This window comes from Gopherus evgoodei, chromosome 7 (genome assembly GCF_007399415.2).
Source record: "Gopherus evgoodei ecotype Sinaloan lineage chromosome 7, rGopEvg1_v1.p, whole genome shotgun sequence".
NCBI lineage: Eukaryota > Metazoa > Chordata > Testudines > Testudinidae > Gopherus > Gopherus evgoodei.
The window spans coordinates 90,899,917-90,923,708 of NC_044328.1; the positions used below are offsets into that span (position 1 = coordinate 90,899,917).

Sequence of the window (23,792 nt, forward strand, 5' to 3'; positions counted from 1 at the left end):
ATTAATTCTTATGGGGAAATTGGATTCACTTAACCTCCTTTCACTTAAAGTTGCATTTTTCAGGAACATAACTATAATGTTAAATGAGGAGTTACTTTACAAACAAAATTGATTTGGGCTAGTCTGCTGAAGGAATGGTCCCCACCTCCACAGACCTTCCAGCCAGGAAAGCTCAGGGAAGTTGAATAAGGAAGCCTTGAGGATTAATGACCCCTCATGTGCTCTTTGGGTTGAGATGCCATGAAAAAGAGGGTTGCTCTGGACTTGTTGGCAGCTAGACCAATGCACTAGGGGGTCAGAGGTAGCTGTGCTCAAGATCCTCCCAGGGAGCTAGACCAGGATCCCTCCACCTGCTAGAACCACCCAGTCTATAAGACACACCCCCCAGGGCTGCTCCTGCCTGGGAAAAGTCTGCTCTGTAGACGAGTCCCACTGCTGCCTGTAGTCTCTCCTGGTGGAAAAGAGGGCCTCTCTCAAACCACAGCAGACCCCTTTGCCATGAGCCCTGCCCAGCCTAAAGCCATAGCCAGCTCCTTGCTCCTGCCCCATCCCCCTCCGGCCCCTCCATCCTTCCCCACTTAGCCCCTCACTTTCTCTGTCCGTTCCACTGGGGGGGCCACTAAGCCCCCCACCTGCTGCCCTCTGAGCGGCTCCTTTGCCTCATCCCACAGTCACCCCAGCGCCTCCGCCTCCCCCCGCTTTGCAGCTGTCTCTGATCTGCACCTGCTGAGCCTCCTTCTCCCCCCTCCCCCCAGCGCTGCGCCCTTTGCCCCCCCTCCCCATCCTGCCCCGGGGCACGGGCAGGCGGCCAGCACGTGCCCATCGAGGCCGCCCCGCTGGGCGCGTGCCCGGCGCAGGGTCTCTGCCAGGCCGGGCTGGGGGCTGCCCTAGAGACCCGCCCCCGTTCTCGGACGGGGTCCAAGCTCCGGCCCGGCCGGCGGCGCGGGACGCCCGGGCGAGGTGACGGGGGCCGGCCCCAGGTGCAGGACCCAGGCGGTGGGGGCGGGGCCGCTCGGCCCGGCTCCCCTCCTCCGGGTGGGCTCGCGCGTGCTGCGCGGGGAGGGCGAGCCAGAGCCCGGCGTGTGCAGCCGACGCCGAGCTTTCCATGAACAGTCCCGTCCGGCAGGGCGAGCAGCGCGGGCGGGCAGGCTCCGGCACATCTGCCAGCGGCGGCGGCAGCAGCCACCTTGGGAGCCCGGCAGGTAGGTGTGTGCAGTTCCCCCTCCCGCAGCAGCTGCCCCAGCCAAGCTGCTGCTGGGCGGTTTCTCCGCGCCCAGCGGTCCCGGGGTGCTTGGCTGGAGCAGGGGGCGGATGGACGGAGAAGTGTCGAGGTTTGCGGTGACGGTCGGGTCCTTTACACTCAGGGGTTCTCTCTGGGAACGACACCCCCCAGCGAGCCCGTCCCTGGCACTGGGTAGTGCCCGGGGACCCGGCGGTCCTGCCCTGAGAATAGCCTCTACCTGTGGCATCACCTGTCCTGCTCCTGCCTCTCGCCTGAATCTGCTGTGAGGCCAGCTGTGTGCCAGCGAGCTCACTGTGTCTGTGACACCTTGCCTGAAGTTCATTTACATCCTCCGGTACGTTGCGGGGAGTATGATGTGTGGGGAATGATTTTTGTTGCTTGTACAGTTCTGAAATGCAGAATTTTTGAAAACAGTCTAGTGTGTAATGAGTGAGATGTTTCTAAAAGTTTGGTTTACAAGCCATCTTAATGCTTTGTGTGATGTGCATAAAAATTGGCTTTCATCAAAATATAGGATTTTCTACAGGGTGAACTAAATATCAAGCTCAGTTTCTATTCCTGTCTAAAAATAACACTTATAATTTTACTGAAGGTAGCTACATCTTGGGGGGGGGGGGGCTTATATGCAACAATATCAAATTGTGGACAGTTGCAAAAAGGGAATCTAAGACTCTTGGCGACTATAAAAAGGCAACTAAGGCGGAATTGAAACTGTGAGATCCTGGTAGTAGCTATAATTTATAGATTTCATTATATCAAATCTTAGAGGACTATTCCCTCATTTAAAAGACCAGGTCATAGATTTAGAGTTAGCAACTACCTTTGCTGCACATGCATACATTATTTATTATATGTATGTAAAGCAACCACCAGACACCTGTTAAGAATACTGCATATCAGCCTATCACATATATTTGTCTTCTTGCTGAGCTATTTGCTGAACATTTCCTATTTTCTCCCTATTTGCACCCTGTCATGTTGCTTTCCTCCACAATGGTTTCAACAGTGGCACATAATGCTTGGGATGCTCCTAGATGCCAAGAGCTTTGGTAATGAAGGTCAATGAACAGGAATTTGCCTAATGCCAGTGTAAAGTCATTCCTGTTCCCAGTTTTCTCCCCAGAGGGTAACTGCTTGAAGCTGTTTAACCCCAGCCTAACCTGATTTTTACCTGTACATTTTGGATTGCAGAAGTAGTTAGGTCTCACAGGCACTCTTAAGCCCTTAGCAAGAACTGAATCAGTTCTCTCTGTTCCTCATTTTGTTATTCACTAAGCTAAACACTGACTTCTTGTTAACTTTAAATCTTTGTTCTGTTGAAGTAGACAGAGTGAAGAGATCAAAAAATTGTCAACATGAAAAAAGAAGTGTTGTTAACTTGAATGCCTAAAATATCAGACTCTTACTCTTTTGTCACTTTTATTTCATGAACATGATAGTTAACCTGTTTACAAAATAATAGGCATTGATGGTTCTGATGCTCGTCACCATCTTCTTATTTTTGTTTGAGTTTTTTTTTATTGTTTGAGGAAGGGTGGTGAGGCATTATTGGAGAGCTGGATAGTAGTGGTTGGAATATTTTTCTCTAAACAATGCACTGGAATGTGACAAATGTTCTATGAAGACACAAATTTCAAATGAGATGCTAGGGGAATGGTTGACAGAGCAGTCTGCATCTGGATTTTAAAGAGAAATTGTTCATTCAGCTAAATATGTTCATGAACTTCAGTTGATGGTGTTAATGTTTGAAAAGAGTGAAGTGTGTCTTTTAACAATATGTACAGTGAAAGTGCTGGAAATTAGATTTTTTTTTTAAATTATATCTATGGATGTTTTCTTGTATGTTAAATGTAACTTGCATATTGTCAGACCTTTGTTATGTATGAAACAGTTCTTGACAAAATAGGTGAAGTATAATTAATTTTTTTTAAGTGAACAGACTAATTGTTTAGATCTGTTTAACAAACTACAATATTGCCCTGTTTTATAAAGAAATTCATTGAACAAAAATGAGCAGAGGTTTTTTCAAGAGTAAGTTGAGCATTCTTTGGATATTATCTGAATCATATGTATCTGGAAAACATGCAATGAAACTCTAAATATGATGACATAAAATTTTCCCAGTGTCTTAATAAAATTATTTTTTTACAGAAGATGAGATAACATTTTAAATCAACACGCTTGCACTTCAGTTTTGGTCTAAAATTAAAAAATACACTGATTTGAAAACATAGAGATAGCTTAGTAACATATTTATAGGTTGTTAATGTGTTTCCAAGAGTATAATTTCAATTTACTTATTTCTTTGCTTAGCTGCATTTGAACTTAGATTTAAATCTATGTTCTCAATAGAGATGAGTGAACTTTAAAGAAAATCAGGTCAGGCATAGATTCCGGGCATCTATCCCTTTTTGGATGCCCAGAAATAGGCACCAGAAATAGCATGATGAATTTCTTTTTCATGAACAAAGCTTTTTTTCTTTTAAGGGAGAAAGAAGCTTCATAGAATCTTTACAGATCTCAGAGCCTTGTGGAATAAATGTTTCTAGCTTATTTTATGATAATTAATATAGCTAGTGTAATTTCTACTTTTCTGCTATTGGACTGAGGGCCGCTTGACTTCAGAAGTATGAGATTATTGGGGTTTATTTTAAAATAAAGAGTTTTCTTTAAAAAAAAAAAAAGATTAGCTTTGTATGCAGCATGTGAGCTTTTTCCTTAAAGGCAGACACTGCTCATCTGTAGAAAAATGGTTTTGGGGCATTATGTATTCGGATATTGCCAAAAAAACCCAAAAGAAAATACCAGGAATGGAACAAATTTGTTACTTGATTTTTTCTCAAATGGCTAATAAAAAAGCAGTTGGATTGACATAAGGTATAGGAAAAATAGAACTATCTTATTATTTGAAACAACAGGTTAAATTAAACTACAACGTGCCTTGTTTTTCAGGACTAAATGATTAGTTTATCCTACAGTAAATGGAACCGATCATAACCTCTTCCAGTGCTTTCTTTGTTCTCTATTGGACTGGTTCAATTGCCAAGAAGCGATGATTTTTAATCCCTAAATAGATGACATCATAATGACATCATCACATCCTACATTTGATTGATTCTCATAAAAGAACAGTAATGAGATTTGATATGCATGTCTTAAAATTCTCCCTTCCCTTCAGGGGATTGCCTGACCTGCATGGCAAATTTCAGTGAATAACACTGAGTTCCAGCAAAAAAAAGACACTCCTTTTTGGAAGGCGGGGGGGACATGTAGGAGCAGTGGACTGATCCTGATCTCCTTAGAATTTAAGGACTTAGATGATGAAACTTCAAATGGGGAGAACGTATCTAGAAGTGTAGACACTGACCAATATTTTCAAACTTGATGCTGCTAAATCCATTGTAGACACCTAAGTAAAGGTGACTTGATTTTCAAAGGTGCTGGGCACATTCAGTTTACACTCACTTCAGTTGGATTTGTGGAAGTTCAGCACTTCTGAAAATCAGGTCATTTTTATTTATGTACCCAAATATGGGTTTGGGTACCGGAGTTTAGGCATCCAGGTTGGCAAATGTTGATCATTAAGCACAAATATATCTGAAAGCTTCCCCCCCAAAAAACTACCAATCAAACCAAAATATTAGCTATAACTGTAACTGGGTATAATCTGATGATAATTGCAATGTTCGTTTTCTGTGTTGATAACTATAAACTCTAATTAAAATAGTTGAACCTCTGATATAGTTGTATTAATACAGCAAAATTCTCCTGTCATGAGCTTAGACTTAATGAAACTCAGTTTATTGAGAAGCAGAGCAACAATCCTAAAATTTTCAGTGCATTATTGTGTGAACATTGTAATTCTGATTATAGTAAACCCTGTTTATAATGGAATTGTTCCTTCATTTAAATTTCTGTAAGAAAATTTCATTGTTTTTCATAAGGTAATCTGGTACATTTTTAATTTTTAGTACAATTTTTGGTATAATGTTTATCCCACTAAAGCAAGGGTTTTAAACGGAAAGACATGTCATTTAAATGATGGCCAGGATAGGCTTCTGGTTTATAGAGCAGCTTGGGTATTTTTCCACAGAACTATAAATACTTATAGAATTCTATAAGTATATGATAAATCATATGCAGCTGATTTTATACACCCTCTTATCTTACTCATTAATTGATTATAATAAATATGAAATAATTCTGAGATTCAGCTATCAGCTTAAGTGAACTGTTCTTAATAAACTTGGAAGGTTTTTATTTCATTTGTATGTGTGCGTGTGTAAATTCTGCTTTATCTCTCTTTATACAAGTATTGTGCATGATGAAAGACAGGAGAAGAGTTGTTTTCATGTTGCTGTTGGTTCTTTATTGGGTGTTAAAGAATGAAGCCCACCTCTTATTTGCACCATCCTGGTGATTGCAGTTACTGGTCTCATCTTTGATTCTCAGAGACAACCACCAAGTCTGGTAAATATCATGGCTTCATAGAACTACATTTCAAAAGAAGCCAATGATTTAATAACTGTGGACAGGCTAATCTCAGTGCAAGATCTGGCGTTGAGTTGAATTAATGAGATCAACCTATTTACTTAAGACAAAGAAATGTTACATCAGCAAGCCTTTCAACTTCTGTAGTTCACCAATGTTGTATTAGGAACGGTTGAGTAGTGGTTGGGCGTAGGCATTGTTAACGAGCAAAGGGGGGTGGTTATTTTATAATTGAATCCATAAATGGTAGGCACCCAAAAGTTATTGGTGCCAGATATATTTCTAAATAAATCCCATAAGCCTGTCTGCACCCATCTTGCCTGAAATGACAAATTTTCATGAGTTGTAAACCTGTTCTAGAATGACTCAAGTATGAACGAACGATAGAACCCTAGTGTTAGAGAGAATCCTGATTTGATAATATTCCATGGAAACTTCTTTTCACTCTCCTCTCAGGATTTGCCACATGCTGTGAATCTTCTAGCTTGTGCCTGCATTGCACATTCAAAACAAAAGATGGGTTTGGACTTTGTGAAACATCTATGCTTTCTGATGAATTTTAGATGATCTCCAATGATATTTACATGGTTGTGCTGTAATGCAGTGACACATTTGGTTATATAAAATATGGAAAGCCAAGCATCTCAGAACCTTTTCTGAATGCTTTCTGCTGGAGACTATCAAAGCATGATGACTGTTACTGCAATGATGACCTTCTTGAACATGAGATGACTGCACCAGTTTGGCCAAACAGAGGACAATGAACATTTTCATCACGGTGACAGAATTCATTTTGGAAAAACAAGGTCAGTTGTGGCAATTGTTGAAGAAAATGAAAATGAGGCAGTAATATCTTGTCATTGTACTGATATAATACAAAAACTGCACATCTTGTCTGCTATCATTGCATTATGTAAAAATTCAAAAGAATGTAAAGCAGAACTTCATACAAATCAGCAATTGCTATATCTATGTTATGTCTAATAGTTAACACAAATTAATACATTTCAAAAGTAAGAACAGTATAGTGACTGAAATATTCTGTTCCATTTGCTCTCTAAAGAATTATCTTAATCTGAAAAGGATATGAGTAGGCAGAAAATGTTATGCTTGTTTCTCATTTTGTTTTGGGCTCTAAATCAGAATAAATGTAGACATTGAATAGGTTACTACTGCTCATAAATCAACTTTTAGTATTTTTCCATGTTTATTCTATAAAGGAATTCATCACGGAACGTGAGACTTCTTCACGCTGTTTTTACTTGTTCACTTAATAGGAACAAAATGTATAGCCACACTTTAGAATTGTGTTTCTTTCAGATAAATCAAAAGTTATGATGTCTCCTTAGGTTAAGGAGCAAATCAACTTGACTAATTGATACAAAACTTCTGTTAACTTCAGGGAAGTTTCTTTCAGGATTTGGTCCTAAATTTACTAGTGCTGAAAATGATTAAAAAGTCATTTTAGGTTTTTTCCTCCACAAATTCAAAAGTATCAAGAAGTTCAAACATCAATTTGTAAATAGTAGTGTTAGCAATGAAATGTGTGAGATTGCAAAGAACCACTAGCATTTTGTAGGGATATTTTGTGGTTATGCAAAATTAATTTGTAATGATTGTAACTTTCTTAAAATGAGGCAAATACACAAGCTTGTGAAAATGAGGACGCTGACAGCATCGGCAATGGTAATTGTGTAATCTGTAAGCCAGGGACTAAATACTGCTCAATAACACTAGTATAGCTGGAGTAACTTCATTAGCTTTCATGGTAATACTTTGGATTTAGCCCAGGGTAACTGGCCCAACATAGAAATCAGAATTTAAATTGTCTGACTATGTTTCTGTTCCAATTCCTCACACTGCCAGTGTGATCAGCTTTTAACATGAAGAGACTCCGCAGGGTTTAGCTATAATTCTGCTTTCATATTGGTTCACTCATAGTTCTGCAATACAAAACCTGTCATATGTATTTTCATTTGGAAACCTGGAATGCACAAAAGATGTAGATTCTGTGGTAAAAGGCAAATGTTGCCCACCAACTGCTAAATCACTTCCAGTATTCACTTCAGCATTTTGTAAATGGAATATTCGTCTTACTCTTAAGAAACCCAGATGTGCAACTGTTCATGAAAATAGAGTAAATTAATCAAAACCATATTTCTATCTGACTTTAAGTAGGCATTATCCACTACATAGATTCAGATGTAGGTCTTGACAATTTAACTTTTAAGATTTAAATCTCAATAAGCAAGAAACTCCTTTCTATGTTTATTGTTCTGAAATCATTTTGAGGCACTGAATCACTTCTCAAAAAGAATATCTGTTGCTGGACAATGAATTAAAAACACTACAATATTTTTTTAGTCATTTCAAAATTGTGAATAAATGTTTAACTTTTACTCAATTTTTTCGCAAGAAATCCAGTTATTTTTTATAATCTTCAAACTTTGTTACTTAAGCCTGTGTAACCTAAACTATAGAATGATCCTTGTTTAAAAATAGGTTGATAAATATAAATTTGAATGATCCATCAGATCTAAAGAATACCATAAAAAAATCAAGCCCCATCTCTGTACTTTTAAGCTATATGATTTGATTCTCATATTTTATGAAAAATATGTAATTTAAAATATGGAGACGTCTGGTCAAGTTTTTACTTTTCTTTTTTTGTTTACACCACTTGTTAAAAACACAGCAGATGTTGTAATAAGGATACATAAGAAAAGAAGTAAAGATTTTTTTTAAATAGAAAAAATATTAATTTCATTTGATATTGGCAGACACTGCAAAGGCAAATTATTCCCAGTATGTATATAATAGTTAATTATATAGCTCCATAAACTAATGTGACAAAAGAAAAACTGTGCACAGTAAAAAGGTAGAAGAGCCTCTTTTGGAATGGTTGAATATTCAATCAGAAGCAAGAGTACATGTCAGAACCTATTTTCTTGGGAAGTTTCATTTTAAAAAGTAAACATACCTTTTCAGACAGACTATGTCTGTTACATTCCATCTCTTAGTGGCTTTTAAGGGAGAAAACAGAAATATAAGATTTTCTATTACAAGGGCTGATCCTGCATTCCTTCCATTTACTTGTACATCTCTTGTTTAAATAAAATAACACAACTGACCCCAAGGTGTGAACCTTTTTTCAGATGTGTATTCTGCATTTATGCCATGTAAAAGTGTACTGTTTTTAATGTGGTGTGTGTGGAATTGTGAAATTTCTATTGCAATTTAAGTGTCTTTAGAACTCAGAATTAATACTTTGTGGGTCAGAGAGTGTATTAAGATTTCCTTACAACCAGAATCTTGGGACTGTTATTAGATAACTAGATTTTTCTGGCTAAAATGGGGGTATAGCATCAATCTCATACTGATATGCTGCCTACAGGTGGATGGTAGCTGTCTGGTATGTCTTTTAAATTCCTCGCTACTATAATCCCATTTTTTTCCACCAAGTGACTTAATTTCTTTCTAAAGTTTATATAGTGAACTTGAAACTCTAGTCCTGGATGGTGAAAACATTTTAGGGTTAAAAACATGGCCTTCATCTTTGGTCAACAGCAAGGGGGCACTGTTTAGTATGTTTCTCTTTCCCTGAATTTCTTTTCAGGCCATTGAAAGCCTAAGGAGACATTCAGCAAGGCAGAGATGCACAGATTCCTACTACTGCACTGATGATCAGCACAGACATTACTGAAAACATGCAGAGGCTTTGCAGCCTCATGTACGAGTAAATGTTATAAATGCCAGTGAGGGGTAGATACAATCAGATGAATACTTTTAATTATAATTTAAATAATTCTGAATGACCAGAGGGGGTTACTTTGATGAATATGCAGCTGGGGAAAATATTTATAATCCTGAAACCTCTGGAAACTAAAACATTTTATTATCTAAATTATGTGTTTATATAACTGGAAGGATAGTGGGGGGATGGACCCTCAAGTAGTAGGTGTGTGTTATTCACCTGATACGTTCCTCCTTTTCAGCACAGTGCAAAAGGTTAAGATAGTCTGAATCCTAATTTTGTTTAGTATTTATGCTAATTTTATGTATATATCAAGCCACTATTAATTCAACAAAATAAACAACATAATAAATAAGCTACAACTATTAATGTTTTTAAACATTTAATGTTTTAAATGAATGATAGCAGTATTTACTCAGGCCAGATTCTTTAAGGGCTTGACTGTTCAGAGTGCACACATCCCACAGTAGAGGATGACTAATGAGCCATTCTTCTTTGCGGCACTTTCGGATGCAAAAAGCCTGTGCAACCATTATTGTCTTTTGTGGACTACAGTTTACTAGTTTACTCCCCTTTGGGCAGCCAACCATCTGGCTTAAGTGAGGTGCATATGAGGGATGGAAGGATCAAGGTCTCTCTCACCTCCTCCCCAGCCCCTTAGCAATACTTTGCTCCCCCTGCAGCACAGGGCGGGAGCATTCAGAGTACACCCAGCGGCACAGAGGCTGGAATTTTGCTCATTTCTTACCTGGCCTGCGTAGGGGTGATTGGGGAGCTCTTTGTGCCCTCTACCCCTCATTGTTCACTTATATAATGATCAGACATAATATGGCCCTAAGTTTTTATTCCAGGCCAAATTTTGCTCTGGACTATGTAACTTAAGAGCAGCTTTGGCCTGTTGATTTCACTAGGAGTTTTGTACGAGTAAGGGGTTTGACCCTAAAATTGAAGGACAGGGTGAACTTTCAGTTAAAACTTTTAAGATGTTTTAAGTTTATATAGCTGACATGATGGCTTCACTTCTGTTGCAATGCAGAAATTGTGCCTGCAGGTAATTGTTGCCACATGTCTAGCACTTGGACAGCTATGTACGATATTTGTGCCTGAAACTGGGTGCTTAGCAGACTAAGCAGTGGATTATCTCCTGTTAACTGCAGGCACAAACGTATGGGCAGCAAGGGAGACCAAGCTCAAGTTTGACTGATATTCGGTCAGAAGTGTCTGATGTTAATGTTATTGGTGAACATATGAAGTGATTTTTCTGTTGGCTTTTCTGAGTGCTTAACAAAGTCACTGGTCAAGAGTGTGTAGGAAAGTTTCACATCAACCTCTGGAGTGTTTGGACTTTCATCTAGGCAATGGAAAGAAATCCTTCCAAATGTGACCTCAATGTAGTGCTGTCTTCATGTATCCACAGCCAACCAGCCTGAAACAGTAGGTGGTTGTGAACTGCTTAAAGTACAAATTGTAACTCCAACCTGAGCACACGATAGGCCATATTCCATGAGTGGAGCCACTACCCAGTTGCTACTCAAGGAGTGCACAGGGGTCACAGGTGGAGCCGGACTCCACAGTGCAAAACACTTGTGCATCTGATGTGTGAGCTTTCAGAGTCCTGTCCTCACCCTCTCTGTGCCCTGTAACCATGCTAGCTCTTCTGTGGCCCCATAGGAAGGAATGGATCTTAGAGAGGTGCAGAGTGGTTCTGTTCATCTCAATGAGGTGTTAACTCTGCAGACTGACTCTCTGGCTCACGGTAGGCATTTTGCTTCTTGTTGACAATTGGTGCAAGATGTAGCTAGAATAGTCAAGGACAAATTATGTTCAGAACTAGTTCAGTATAACCATGGTTTCTGAACAGTGCTGAGCACAGTTAAGGGTAAGTAGAATCATTCATATTCTGCATAAGCTCAGAAACCTTTTTGTCTGCAATTGGTACACTTTCTAGTGTAGAGTGTATCTGAGTTTTTTCATAGCGCCCATGAAACCACTGCTTTCAAAGCATCATCCCTCCTACCCTGCCAGGCATGTAGTTCACATTTTCTAGCTAGCAACTTATTGGATGACTTTGCAAGGATTGTTTTAACAAATTAGGTTACTTATTATCTGCCTGAAATTCGCTAGTTGGTGGCTCAGGGAGACTTTGAATTAAGCTGTACAGAGCATAATGAGGTTGTAGGAATGCTTTGATGTGGAAATGCTTATATACAAAAATGACCTGAGCAATTATTGATATAGAATGTTTCCCAAGTGTTCTGGGACAGTTATATTAATCAAATTCAGATTATACTGTAAAGATAATAAATTGATAGTAGCACATCAAAACTCTCTAAATTCAATAGACAACATGAAAGGTAAAATCGAAATAATTTCTTCCTTCATTTTGTAGATACATTTATATAGCTTACTTCAATCCTTTTTGATATCTGTAGTAATGAGAATTAATATTGCAATGCTACAGATTTTCAGAAGATTTTATCTTTCAAGAATTCATAATTACCGTAGCCATTCTCCACCATCAGATTTACTGAGACAGTGATTCATCTTCAGAATTGAATGTCTGCAATGAACTGTCACTACATTTGTCTGACTTAATAAAGATTGTTATATAAGAGTTGCTTCCCCTTAGCTGATTGAGTTTAATTTCCCAGGCCACCTCTGCTTCTAATACTGTTATCAGCAAAGCAGAGTTTGCTGTATTTTTTGCTTTTCTGTTTGCATATACTTGAGGTTGTTAACACAAAGTAGCCCTGAGTGATGGCTTGGACACGAGACATTCTAAAAGCCTGTAATAGCCATAATAATAGAGTTGGTTGAAGGATACTGGTTGCCTTGGTAACCGGGCATGTGCCATACAATATAATGTACCTGCTATAGTGGAGAGATCTGTGCTGCATATTGATTGCAAGAGTTTTGAGTATTCACGTAAATGTATTTTACAATGCACATTCCATCTACAAAGTAATTGTGGCTTACTAAGCAGACTAACTGCATCCAAAACATCTCTGAATTTAGAGTACCTTGAAAACTAACTGTATTTTGTTTAGGTTTGATTTTTTTTTGCAGGGTGGGGCATTATTATAAGGGTAGTTTATACCAGATATGATCCTACAATTATTGTGAGCTTTTTCTATTGAGTTAATGATATTTCATCATCAATGGTCACCCTATGACTCTTTTTAGTCCTCTAATTCACATTGGATAAATAGTATGGGAAAACAATACTCCTGAAAATGAGGGGCTAACAGTGTTGGCTAAAACAACACCTCTACTGAAGGATATTCTCCTGTGTGCAGAGGGACAGCACACGGCACTTCTGTCCCATTTAAATCCTCAAAATGGAGCTCAAGTGGGATGTAAGTGGTGCATAGACCTTGTGAGCTAATATAAATTTCACCCACTATTAGCAGGACTGTGCCTGCTTCCCCACATGGCTCTTGATCTGGATTAACCCTACACTTAGAGTCCTGAGCTTCTTTTGAGCAGATCTCTAGAGATACCAAACTCCAGTTCATCTGTGAGCTCCAACAGATCAGAATTTGACCCATGTGTTCAGTGGTGAAAGAAACTAAAATCATTAACCTGTACACCTAGACCAGATCCTCAAAGGTATTTAAACCAGATGGGAGTTAGGTGCCTAAGTACTGTTGTGGAATACGAGCCTGAACCCCCAAGAAACTACTTCAGGTGGCACGTCAAGGCTGATCCTGCACAACTGAAGCCAATGGGAATTCTGCCATTGACTTCCGTGGGTGTGTGATCAGACCCATGATATTTAGCAAAGCATCTTGTCATTCAGATGTCTCCTACATTGTCCTCATTCCTCAGTGTTCCTCCTCTTTGTATCATTATTGGTCTACACTCATCTAGGCTTGGCCAGATTAGAATTTGTTTGACATGTTACTATATTAATTCAATATATTTGATGAACATTTACACACACAATGAAAACATTCACAGCTAACAGGACATGTTCACAAATGATTCAAAAGCTAAAGAGGGAGCCAAAATCAATGGAACTTCTAGTTTAACACATCCTGCTTGGCCAAATCTAGTTTTGTTTTAGTCGGTTTTTTTATTTTGTTTGTTTAATGCTTGACATTCACATTTATCACAATATCAAAAGGCCTTTGCCCAGATGGGTCATTCACTCAGGAAAGAATTCATCAGTGGCCCTTTTTCACAATATTGGTTATTTTATCAAAAAGTGTCTGAATTTTATTTTAAAAAATGACTTATTTCACTAAAAGTTCTATGTTCAACGATTTCTGGGTCTCAAATTAAGAAAAGGTAATAATTTGACAAAAAAAAGACATGTAGGACCAGCTCCTCTGTAGGTGTAAATCAGCAAGGCTCCGTTGGAGTCAGTGAAGCTACACTTAGTTATATCAGATGAGAATTGGGCCCATGAGCTCCAAGACGTGTTCAATCTGAGGCGTTATCTGTTCCCTGCCTAGGTGCACTTTGTTGGTCAGATTAATTCCATGGCAGTAACTCAGACTTATGACTCTGGAGGAAGAAAATCTTCCCCATGGGATTCACAGCCCCACAATGTGCCTTTAAGCCTCATTCTACCAGGGAGTTCACTGCTGCCCAAGATTCGATGGTGCTTGCCAGGGACTGGTCTTATTCAGGACATCGACTGATTCAGGACATCCTAGGGAATCTGAATGCAAATTAATCTGCCCTCCCAGTGTTGAACTCCTGGGAGAGTGTGGTAAACTATACACTTACTTGCCTACACCAGTCATAGGTTTGAACTAAACATTACTTTGTTCTTTATAGCTTGACTTTTTAAGGCAGTATTTGACACTGTTCATCTTATAAATCTTTTGGGTCAGTTGCATGCAGTTTAGGGACTCTTGCATTGTTTGAATGTAATTTTTCATTCTCAGAAGTATAGCTATAATGTAGAAATTGAATTTGTTGTTTTATGGCATCAACCCTGCACAGATACAAATATCAGGGGTTATTAGTTTTGTTTTTATTACTTATGGAATATTATCAGTTTGAGGTGACTGCTAGAGAGGATAGATTTGGAAATGTTAGTTATCTCCAATAATTACTTGCCGGGCTGTAACTTAGTTCATTAGTACAAGTAATTTTAGAATGCAGTGCTCAGATTCTGTGAATTCAATTCTTCCTTTTGCTATTAACCCTGCTCTTAAATCATTCCATTGCCAATTAGCAAAATACCTGGTTAATTTCATTGCTGACTCACAAAACTTCTAATAAGATAGGTTAAACTTAAACAAAAAACCTCCACAACTCTTGGTATGTTTTATAAGTCTGTTTGAAGTCGTTGGAGTTTGGGCAGCAATACTTTCATACATATAGAATCGTATTTGCTTGATATTAACTGTCCAATCAAATTGTTTCTAGTGTTTAATTCAGAATGAAGAGACCATTGTTTGAGGCACTGTTACATTGTTTTTGATCCTGTGAACCATCATAAGATATTCTCATGAAGGATAACCTTTTGTGTTTGTACTCTATTTCAAAGACTTACAAGGATCTGATGCTTTCAGAACCTACTGTGTTGAAATAGAACCATTAAGATTACTAATCCTTTTGCAGAGTTTACAACCATTGGAACTAATGGTTGTCATGACTGTATATCCCACAAATGGGCCAAATTCTTATAGTCTTTTCTTATGCAGAATTTATATTGAAATTAGAACCACTGAAGTCCCTGGAAGTTCTGCTTGAGTAAAAACTGAGTTTCTAATGCATTCTCAATTATACACATATTTGGCCAAGACCTGCAGCTCTACTCATTTTGAGGAGTACTTACTTATATAAGCAGTCTCATTAAAGTTAATGGGACCACTTATGTCAGTGACTGGAGAATCCGGCCTGTGTAAGAAGTCTAGCTCTTAACCACATATCTGTATAATTTTAGTGAACACACAGCACAGTTTGTATCTTTTCTTACCTTTAGATATTTTCCCAATGTTCCGTTTGACCCTGCTTAAGCTGATTGCTTTGGTTAGAAAGTTTAGTCATCCGTAAAATAAAAGTTGCTAAGAGAGTTGTTGGCTTTCCATTTAGCAGTGGATCCAGCAATTAGATTCTTTGGTTCAAGGCCCAGAAGACAAATGATTCCTTTGCCACGAGGAAAACAAATTAACAATCCTAAATAAGATGCCACTTGTGACATATAGTTTAACAAAGGCTGTGCACCCAAATGAAAATAGGGGTCAGTCATAGTAAGAACACAGTGCCATGTCTTCTTAGCTTGGCATTGACATGTGGTAATGGCACCATTAACTGTTGTCACTTCCTTATCACCTCTAGAGCATGAGCTGCTATTGTACTGCTTCCTTTCTAACATTTAGCATCTGTATCTGAATTAGTGACAGCTCTAAGTTACCAGTGCAGTTTTCTATTTCCTGATGTTGCTTTCTTGCTTGATCCACCCTTTATAGGCCATTTCTTCCCAGGATTTGCAGCTAACATTGCAAATGAAAGCCATATATTCATCTAGGGCAGGGTCATTCCAACTGTGTTCTAGCAGCTCACCTAGTACCCAGTCTAATGATGTCAAATGAGAAAACCTGGATAATTTGAAGACTGAGCTGAAGATTTGAGACTTCAACAGGTATGAAATACGACAACATGCCCTAGGAAGGCCTTTACTTGTGGTGTGTATGTGTGTGCACATGCACACTTTCCCCCCCCTCCCCCTCTCTCAAAGCTGCAGAAAATCAGCTAAGGTCAAAAGGGTGAATTCCCCCCAATGCATTTATGGAATACACAGAGGATCTTGATATTGCATTCACCAGTATTTTGGCACAGTTGGCAGCCTTCTCCCTGATATGCTGACACCCAGCTCCATAGCGTGATGAGAAGAGATGTGAGGTCATAAGCCTGCTTCCTCCCTGCTACCTTACTGTTAGGGGGAGTAGTCTCTGCACTGCCATGAGAATGGGGACTGCTGTTGTCTTTGATCTTTGTGTCCTCCTCATCCTCCCATGCTCACCAGCACTAGGGCCAGACACAAACTGGCCATTAATGTATTTATTCTGTCATAGGGGATGACATCAATAATATTGAAATATATGAAGCAATAAGTGGTCCTAGTGACTGATTAAATGTTGAAGCAAGGCAGATGCATTTTATAACCACAGAAGCTGAATATTGTGAGTATACTGCAGTGCCCTGCAATTGTAAACTATTGAGGGGGCTTGAATCTAGAAACTTGTGGAAAGTAGGGACAACATCTGATCTTGTAGGTCTTTGTAAAGCTATCTGGCCATCTTGTTTTTCAGTCTTCACAGTGATGAATCCACAGTGGTTATTTGTCAGTCTAATGGTAGTGAACTTAAAAGTTGCTAATAAACACTGCAAAAAGGGAGATCAAAGTTTAGGGATTCCCATAAAGCTGTGTATACATTTGCATAACCTACCTAAAGTTGTAAGAATCAAGTGATAGAACTGAACCAATACAAACATGCACTTTCTGAAGTAAAATGTAAACACTGTCAAGAGTTACATAACAAGATAGAAAGGACAGGTGATCCTCTCAAAAGATGCAGAAAATCAGTGTCTTCACATTCTTCAAGATCAAATGTGTCACTGAATGAAACTTTTCTAGTGATGTTCAAGAGAAGAACTTTGAGTTTGATGATCTCGAAAGACATTTTCAAGCCATTGTTCTTATTGAAATGTAGACCCAGTGGTCCTTTAAGTGCCTCTTCCAGGTCTGCCAACCATACTTCAACATCAGCTTCGTTCAGGAGCATGCTCCATTTGTCGTTAACACCCTGAAAAAAAAAAAGACAAGGATGGGCAGGTGATTATGCCATGAAAACAAGTGAAAGGCAAAGATTGAAGAAGTTCCAACCGTGTTTTATACTAACAATGCTGTCAATGTAGCACAAAATAAGCAATTTAAAGAAATGATTGACACTGTTGCCAGGCAGATTTAAATTTGCAGTTCCGCTGCTGGATGCTCCTAATGATGGAGGTGAAGGAAAATTAAAGAAAATTAAGAGAACCAGAAGCAAAATGGTTGGTAGAACACACAAAAATGACCTGACAATAGGTACAAGCAACCAAACATGGAAAAATGCATTCACCCATCTGAAGAGAGAACCACAGAACAGTAGGCCAGATTCTTAGCTGCTGTAAGGTAGCATTGTTCCACCCAAATCAATGGAGCAACACTGATTTTCACCAGCTGAGAATCTGGGACACTGTGTCCAAGTTACTGAAGAAGCCATCTAAGAATACAGGGAAAAAGTATGTGGTTTTGTTGTTGTTGTTGTTGTTGTTATGGGGGGGAAGGGCTTTTTTAGGTCAATCATCTAAGGCCCCTGCTGTCTGAGTGTGTTAGGTGTTATTGCTTTCTCCTTGGGATTTAAAAAATGTGCAGAGCACATAGTGGAACTTCATCTTCATGGTTGGTTGACTGAAAAAGAGAATTATTGCTTCAGCTTTACAGTGACACTCAGTGGAACTCTGAAGGAAGACTGTGTCTTTGCATTTGATTACTACAAGTATATTAAAATTTGAATTTACCATGAAGACTGTTTCTATTATTTTACACAACAAGAAATTCTGGAGTGGCATTAAGTTTACAAAACAATCGAAGAGGGATTCAGTGTGGCTTGACAGATGATAGATTATCACAATCTCAGTGAACGTCTGGTTTGACATAAATAAAAAAGATTTGGAAATACACAAGGACAAAATTGAAACAATTTCGAGAAACCTTCAGACCTTTCAATTATCTGATTTGTTCCCAGAACAGGAAGAGGAGACTGAGACGTGGCTAATGGAACATATTATAGAGCTCCTTCTTTCTCTTTCTTAGCATTTAAAATTGAGGCTCAGATTTCCATCTTATATCTGTGAAGGAGGTTGTTTATGACAGCAGATATTAATATTAGCAACAATAACTGAACTCCAGTACACAGATGATTGTGCTGTAGTTGCACACTCAAAGGAGGATCTACAAAGAGCCCGTAATTGCTTCTCTGAAGCTTACAAAAGCCTAGGGCTAACTCTGAAAATTGGTAAAACAAAAGTTCTCCACCAGCCAGTCCCCAGTCAATCATCAGACCCAGCAAGGAAGATCTACATCAACAAAGAAGAACTGGAAAATGTCGAATACTTTGCTGTCTTGGCAGCCATCTTTCACAGAGGGAGACATAGAGGTTGAAATCCAGTACAGAGTTCACTGTGCCAGCCTTGCCTTTGGCAGACTGTCTTGCCAGGTGTTCAGCAACCACAACATCAGAACACACACTAGACTTTTAGTTTATAAATTGGTGGTAATCCAACTCTTCTCTATGTTTATGAGACTTGGGTGACCTATAGAAAATACTTGAAAAACTTGGAATGCCAGCACCAGCACTTTCTTCAGAAAATCCTCAACGTAAAGTGGGAGGATCATTGCACTAATGTCAGTGTCCTCACAGAGGCCACAATCTTCAGCGTTGAGGCCCTGATTATCCAGCACCAGCTGAGGTGGCGTGGCACTGTGTGCATATGCCTGACATACACTTACCAAAACAACTGCTTTACGTCCAACTCACCAAAAGAGAGAGGAATTGGGGAGGCCAAAAGAAATGCTTTAAAGACATCAAGAGATGTGGCAGGATAGGGATAACTGGTGAAGACATGTCAGAGAGGAAACGTCCACTTTTGCGTAAAATCACCTTGCCCTGCTCGCAGAAAAACACCAGAAAAGAAAGTAAAGAAAACTGTCACGGAGCAATTGCGGCCCAACCCTGTCTTCCAACACCACTTATGATGTCTGCCAATGAGCCTGTGGTTCAAGGATTGGACTGCTCAGTCACCAAAGGACCTATGAAAAATAAAACCTGTGAAAGAGATTATCCTCAACCTTGAGAGATCACTCCTGCTGCCGATCACAGCAGGTTGCATCAGGTGACTTCAGAATTTGGCCAATTTTTAAAAGACCTGCCCTCTTGTTCAGGCAGGTATCAGTCATGTGTAGTGTCATTGGCATATTCTGGTTATCATGCACAAAACTTTGTATTAGGTACTGAAAAAGGCAAATAGTTTGTAAAAATTCATGGATGTCTGTGGGCCATATGCAAAGAGTATAAGTTCTAACTACTATTGTTAGCAGACTGGGGACCCAGTTACTTTGTACTTGTGTTCTGCATACAGAACTAGAAGTTTTTCCTTTTGAAAAATCTGAGTGCCATTTTAAGTTTGAGGAATAAATATGCTCACAAATGAATCACACAATGTGTTTTCGTTTTCTTACATAAATCCATTGTATTTTTCCAAGTTTCAGAAAATTGCATCAAATCTGTAACACAAAGCCAGGGTTGTTTTCAGAGAAAGTTGGTTATAGTGGTAACAGAAAAGAACATCACCAATAACCAGTGTCTGAGATGTCTGAATGGCAGCAGTTAAATGAACACATGTATATATATGCCTGCTAGGAAGCTGTGTGTTGTGTGCTGGCAGGTTGCAAATGAATTCTTTCCATCAATAGATGCCCTGATGTTCCCATTTATTTTAGATGAGATGAGAGGTCATCTTTTTTCTTTACAGTTTTCTACTGCTCTGCAGATGTCTTGAAATGCATTCTATACAAACTCCATAAAAAGCTACCACAGCTTATTTTTGCTACAGCATAGTTTGAGGATTATTGACGTTCCTAGATGATAATCAGGATTGGCTGCTTGCTCGCTCCATGTGTGTAGTGTAAAACTTTCAGTTATTGAAATCCTGGTGATTATTAACACAAATAAATATGCATAAAGGAAAATAGTAGAAGATTCAGATTACTGTGCTGACGGTTGTATTATTGTCTTCTACAGCAGTGCACAGATCAAGAAAGACTGGGCTATTGACACACTAAATGTATTTAATATGGAAGAAAAAATCAGTGATGTGCAAAAAAGCTCTGATTTAGAACAGTTTGGAGAAAATATAATAATTTCGAGAAACTATTTAAAACTGAAAAAATGTTTTTGGTGAAGGAGGTTACATTAGTGTGGATATAGTTGCGCTGCTGATCCTACTGAAATCAATGGCTAACTTCCCATTGATTTCAGAGGGAGCAACACTGAGCCATATGTGCGATTAAACTTCTATTTAATTCAGGACATAGGGAAACAGGGAATTTGTTGCCTTGATGGATGAGGACCATAACACGTCATTGAGGCCCATGCCCCTGTGTCCAGTGTGAGAAGCTAGGATGTATATTATTGCCAGTGCTGGAAGTAGTGAAAGAAGCAATTCCCTAGGGTGGAGAGCAGCACAGGAACTGCTCTGTGGCCACTAGTACAAACAAGGGCTAAAGTAGATGCAACTGCCAATGTGATCCCTTGTGATGGCGAATGGCTAACAGGTACTCATTTTGACAGTCACAGATCCTCTGACTCTCTCCCTACTTTATGCTGTAGAACCATCCTGACCCCACTGGGTTGGGCAACTGTTTGGCTTCAGAGACAGGGAGACGATTTAATTGTAGTTATTTTAACCTTTCCTTTTCCTAATGCACTTTCTAGTGAAGCACTGTTCCAGTTCAGTAGAATAGATCTGAGAGAAGAATTTGAAGCTGTAGTATTTTGGATTACAGAAGGATGACTTATAAACTGCAAATAAGCTTCAAGTTTCACTTTTCATTTGATTCTGGGTTTGCCCTTGGGGTGATAAATAGGCCAAATATATATATATTTGACCTATTTATATGTACATGGGTTGAAAAATCATAGAAATATATGGCTAAAAGGGACCTTCAGAAGTCATCAAGTCCATCGCCCTGCGCTGAGGCAGGACCAAGTAAACCTAGACCATCCTTGACAGGTGTTTCTCCAACCTTTTTTTAAAAACCACTGATGACTGGAGATTCCACAACCTCCCTGGGAAGCCTACCCTTGCAGTTAGAAAGTTTTTCATAATATCTAACCAAAATGTCTCTTGCTGCAGATCAAGGCCATTGCTTCTTGTCTTCAGTATCCATAGAGAACTGTTAATCACAGTCCTCTTTATAACAGCCTTTAACTTATCTGAAGACTGCTAACAAGTCTCTCTTCAAGTCTTCATTTCTCAAGACTAAACATGCCCAGTTTTTTTTAACTATTTTGTAAGTGTTCTAGACCAGACAGAAAATTAAGAGCAATCATTCCTGAAGCTGTCTCAGGTAAGATTAAAGAATGCACAATTATTTATTACATCTCTTTACACTTAAACAAATATCCATATCAGATGCTATCTTGTCTCTGAACGTAAACTACATTAATATCTGCTGCTCACACTATGCATCAGCTTTGGATTTGTTCATTTCAGCACAGAAGAGATAGGAGAGAGAGGATTTATGTGGACAACATGCACTCTGTGTATAACTTGTTTTGTGAGTGTCTCTGTAGATTCATCTGCTTTATTACTGCTGTTTGGGAAAGAAGATATGATCAGATAGAATTAATAAAAATATATATTTGTTTGATCTGTTTTTGCATACTTTTATTGAGGTAATATTTCTGTTTGTTTCTCTTAATTTCATTGCAAGACCTGCACTATCTTAAAGCTGTAGTTACAAATCTCTCTTCTTCCAATGGCAGAAATACCACTGGACAACTCTACCCAGAGGGGGGAAAAATTAATCTTCCTTCCAGTTCCAGACACCTTCCTCAGCTGTCAATTTCACATCTGAACAGTTCAGTAACTATAAGGGAAGGATGCTGGTGGTGTAAACAGGGTAAATGCTCTGGTGGTGTAAATGGGCTAAACTGAATCGAATGGTGCTGCAACCAGTGGTTCTAGCAGACAGACAAATTAGCCCAACAAGTTTATGTGCAGATAAGAAGGACCACAGCAGCAGGCCTTAAATGCTATTATTTTAAAGGTGCCATCAGGGCTGCTGCAATGAAGTTTCTGCTTGTGATTCCATCTGTTACAATACTGGTGCAATACAATAACACTGTGGGGCTTTATGACCCTGGTGAAAAGGGGAGTTGATTTTTTATCTGTCTCCAGTGTGCCTATTGCTTAAGAAGCTATGTCTGCCTATTCTTAAAGGTGTGAATGCAGGCCCATCAACTAACAACTTCAAAAAAAATTGTATTATTGACAGCCAAAGAAAAACTGTCTTCAAAATAGAACAAAGTTTTCTATTTCAAATAAATATTTACAACAATTTTCCTAACCAAAAAGAAGCTGTAGCTTGTATAATCACAGATTGGAAATCCAGTAGCGTAGAATGCACATGCACAGTAACATTTTGATAAGTGACTATGGTCTGAAACACCTCAGCCTCTTTCAGATACATTTATCTATAACAGTATGATTCATTCCTAAAGAGTTTTGCTCCGTGACAGCACATGTAAGGACAAAACAGCATACATATTGATGTAACAGGCAGGATTCATATTGCATCCTTGAAAAACCAATTACTAAACATTTTTTTCTTTTCCTCCAGCAAACAGAACTACAAAACACTTTCATTTATAGCTGTCTTCATGTGATTAGAGTAAATGCCTTTGAACATATCTATGTTTACTGAGTCTTAAAACTGGTACATTTATGTTTACATTTTTTTAAGGCTGCAGTTTTGTCACATTGTTTTGGTGATTTGACTTTTTAAAAATAAACCGCCTGAACTGTTTTATGCATTGGAATATCTTTTTTACACATTGAACGAGCTTGCATACGGTGGGCCAAATCCTACAAGGTACTGAACATTGCCTGTAATATGCTGCGTGGCCTCATTGAAGTTAATGGGAATTTTGCCTGATACAGGACTATAGGATTTGGTCCAATGGGTCTTAAAATTAGAACATCATTTGTATGTGTGATTTGCAGGTGTAATCCTTATTTTGGCCCTTGGCTCTCCCTTTCCTAGTCTGTGCCAGCCTTACCCCAAAGGCACAATTAAATCTAGTCTTTCAGAGCTGACTCCTTAAAGTACTGCAGGCTGGGATTTTTTAAAAGGAGCCAGAGAGAGAGAGAGAAGTACCCAATGCACATTGACATGGGCATCTGAGTCCCTTTGGTTCCTTTGAGTGATGCATTGCACCATAGATTTCCATGGTGGCCTTTTATTGACATTCTATTCGTGATGTACACTAGGGCATCTTTGACATGCTTTTGAAAAGATAGAGATGAACAGGAGATGTGGACTCGATGACCTCTCGAGGTCCCTTCCAGTCCTAGAGTCTATGAGAGTCTATGTCCTAGTACTGTTGTATTTTTAACTATATCACACTAGCATCACCAATTTTTCCACCATATCTTGTGTTTCATATGCAACCACATAATTAGTTATTCTGTATCTTTTTGATAAATGCCTCTTAAAACTACAGCCTGCATGCGTAA

General features: G+C 39.0%; 1 protein-coding gene across 5 annotated transcripts in view; it reads left to right on the forward strand.

Annotated features, from left to right (window-relative positions):
* Positions 1-1,112: 1,112 nt before the first annotated feature.
* Positions 1,113-23,792, forward strand: part of SLC6A1 (solute carrier family 6 member 1) — a 122,414-nt gene continuing 99,734 nt past the window's right edge. For 2 of the 5 annotated variants that reach the window (XM_030569967.1, XM_030569963.1), the window contains exon 1: positions 6,013-6,540. The gene's annotated coding sequence lies outside the window, so the exon portion shown is untranslated. Of the gene's footprint in view, positions 1,203-1,364; positions 1,578-6,012; positions 6,541-23,792 lie in introns of those variants that run through there. The other 3 variants (XM_030569964.1, XM_030569966.1, XM_030569968.1) reach the window with 3 other exon arrangements.